General features: G+C 34.3%; 1 pseudogene; it reads right to left on the bottom strand.

The window, feature by feature from the left end:
- Positions 1–3,239, bottom strand: part of LOC107689771 (carbohydrate sulfotransferase 15-like) — a 30,446-nt pseudogene that overhangs the window by 7,644 nt on the left and 19,563 nt on the right.

Raw genomic sequence — 3,239 nt, 5'->3', positions numbered from 1 at the left:
TAATTTTATTTTAGTACATATTTTAAAATGTAATTTATTCCTGTGACCGCAGAGCTGAATTTTCAGCAGCCGTTATTCCAGTCTTAAGTGTCACATGATTTGGTGCTCAAGAAACTTTTATTTTAAAAATAAGTATAGTTTTTGTTAAAAACACATTTTTGTGGAAACTGATATTTGTTTTTCTCAAATTATTATTTAATGAATAAAAAATTCAAAAGAACAGGATTTATCTGAAACTGACTTTTTCTTTACCGTCACTTTTGGTCAGTTTAATGCATCCTTGCTGAATAAAGCATTAATTTCATTCTTTCAAAAAAGAATCAATTGTGCATCTAGGGTTTATCAAATAATTCAGTAGCCACAAAAGTGTTTTAAACGTTATGGTAAATAGACAGAAATTCCATTCACCTGAGGAAGTAAACATAGCAATAGCAAGCCACTTAATTATTGGATGAAACATTGATAAAATATAAAAATATTTAGTGAATAATCAGAATAATGAAAACTGCATGTAAACTGGAGTAAAGAGGTTTGCTTGCGTCATGTAAACATCTTACTGCGATTAAGTCTCTGATTATTGAAAATAATTGCATTTTATAAATTGTATTGATAACTTCATTATTGGTTTACATATCACATTACATTACATTTACATTTAGTCATTTTGCAGACGCTTTTATCCAAAGCGACTTACAATTTGGGGATACATAAATCACAAATATATCAAATTGATTGGTCTAAAAATAATAATAATAAAAATACAAAATATATATCATGCTAATTATTCATGTTAATTTATCTTATTATTATTTTTTATTATTTTTCTGTATCCAGTGGACATTCTGGTTTGGATGTGTTTGGTAAAACTAATGGCTTCCTTCTTGATAAATATATGAAAGTGAATGTTCAGGGCCAGTATGTTCTAATTTTTTATTTTCCTTTTAATTGTGTGTTTATATTAAACTCAAGGACGCTTCCTACCCATCTCTTCCTACAAATGTCATGAGTCAGGTTGGGAAACAAAACACAAAAATTAACAACAAAGCATTTCTCCTCAATGTACACCTAACAAATTGTTATTGCTGAATGTGCAGGGTTGGAAATTCTATAGCAGGGCTTTTGAAAACCTAAAAAAATCTATTTGTTTTGTCTTGTCTTGTTTTGCTTTCTTCCATTTATTTGGGCAAATTAAAGGGCCTGTAGGATCCTCTGGTGGAGGGCTTTCATCATCATTTTGTCAAACAGTTCAGGGCTGTTATTTACCGCCTAATTGTGGTTAAATTTACCTTGGGGAGATCATTAACAGAAATGTGACTCTACCGAAGACCAAACATACCACAGTAATCCATGCTGAACTAATAAATTTAAAAAAAGTGAAAAAAAAAAAGTGAAGTGACATGTGGCCAAGTATGGTGACCCATACTAGGAATTGGTGCTCTACATTTACCCATCCAAAGTGCACACACACAGCAGTGAACACACACACACCGTGAACACACACCCGGAGCAGTGTGTGAGATAGATGTGGGGCTCATAAATTCTGAGGTTCCTATTTGTGCAGGGAAATAAATGATTTGTATAACGCTTAGACAGAGAGAGAGAGAGACAGAGAAATAGGGAGAGATTAATGAAAGAAAAAGAGAGGGAAGGTAGTCAAAGGAGGACATGTGTGTTCCCATGGAGATGAAGGCAGGTGTCATTTGTCTGTGTTGCTATGGAAAATAGACTCTGGGAGTGTTTGTATTTGTACGCTGACCTTAAATGACATTCCAGTGACAGACTGTGCATCTGACTCACGTTGATTAGCAATAAGTGAGGTCTCGCTATCTGTGTCGAAAATAAGAGTTTGAGGTAAACCATAGCAATGAGGACCTCCATTGCTGTCAGCGTGGGTGTCTATTTTAAGCATGAGCGTTAAATTTCTGATGACTTTAGCATGGAGTTGGGCTGACGTGTGCTGTCACTTTAAATATATTTCAGAATAACAAATCCAGCTCTAAGTGTGGGGAGGTGAGGCATCTGTGAGCGTGTTTTCATTACAGATCTGACTGAAGTAGAGGAGGAGTCCGGGACAGTGAGCGGATGTGTTAGTTGTTGAAATGAGCACTCGCTGCGGGAATGCCACAGCAGTCCACAGCTCAATGATTCATTACTAAGAAGCTCCATCATTATACCTGTCAGTCAAAATGACACGTGAGGAGCTCTACAAAGGACGTGCCTATTGATGCTTCTGATGTTGTTAATTCAAAGCTGGCACAAACTCCTTACAGGTTAAAGGGATGAAAATATTGTCATAATTTACACACTAATCAGTTTAAGTTTGTAATTTCTGTGCAATCAGTGTCACCAAACATGATTTAAAAAATAATTACTTAAGTTTAGACTATTTAAAGGCATAGTTCAATCAAAAATGGAAATCCTGTCATCATTTACTCACTCTCATGACATTCCAAACCTGTATGACGTACTTTCTATTGCAGAACACAAACAATATTGTCCATACAAGTAAATGGGGTCCAAACAGCATTGGATTCCACTGACTTTCATTGGATGGACAATGATCGCTTAAAACAAATTTTCAATTTGATCAATTTTAATTTGTTTTCACTATATCATTGTTATTTTTAGTTTAGTTGTAGTGTTCTAGTTTCAGTTTATTAATTAATAAAAAAATTTTTACATTTTACTTCATTTTAAAGCCATAAGTATGTACTTTTGTTTTACTATTTTTACAGTTCTATTTTTATTTTTATTTCAGTTAGCAAAAATGTTTTTCTTTAGTTCTCAATTCATTAACAATATTAAAGGGGTCATATGATGCAATTTAAATTTTTCCTTTCTCTTTGGAGTGTTACAAGCTCTTGGTGCATAAAGAAGATCTGTAAAGTTGCAAAGACTAAAGTCTCAAATCCAAAGAGATATTCTTTATAAAAGTTAAGAGTCAACCACGCCTACCTAAAACGGTTCGTTCTAACATGCCCCCACATGCCTACATCACGATGTGGGAAGATTTGCATAACGCCGCCCAAATCTGTCTGTCTGTCTGTCTGTCTGTCTGTCTGTCTGTCTGTCTGTCTGTCTGTCTATCTATCTATCTATCTATCTCTCTATCCATCTCTCTATCTATCGATCTATCTATCTATCTATCTGTCTAGGCCTGTATCTATCTCTCTATCTTTCTGTCTGTTTTTCTGTCTGTCTGTCTGTCTGTCTGTCTGTCTATCTATCATATATCATCT

This window comes from Sinocyclocheilus anshuiensis, unplaced genomic scaffold (genome assembly GCF_001515605.1).
Source record: "Sinocyclocheilus anshuiensis isolate Anshui unplaced genomic scaffold, SAMN03320099.WGS_v1.1 scaffold918, whole genome shotgun sequence".
Taxonomy (NCBI): Eukaryota; Metazoa; Chordata; class Actinopteri; order Cypriniformes; family Cyprinidae; genus Sinocyclocheilus; species Sinocyclocheilus anshuiensis.
Note: the sequence above shows the minus strand (reverse complement) of the source record. Positions and strands in the feature narration are given on the sequence as shown.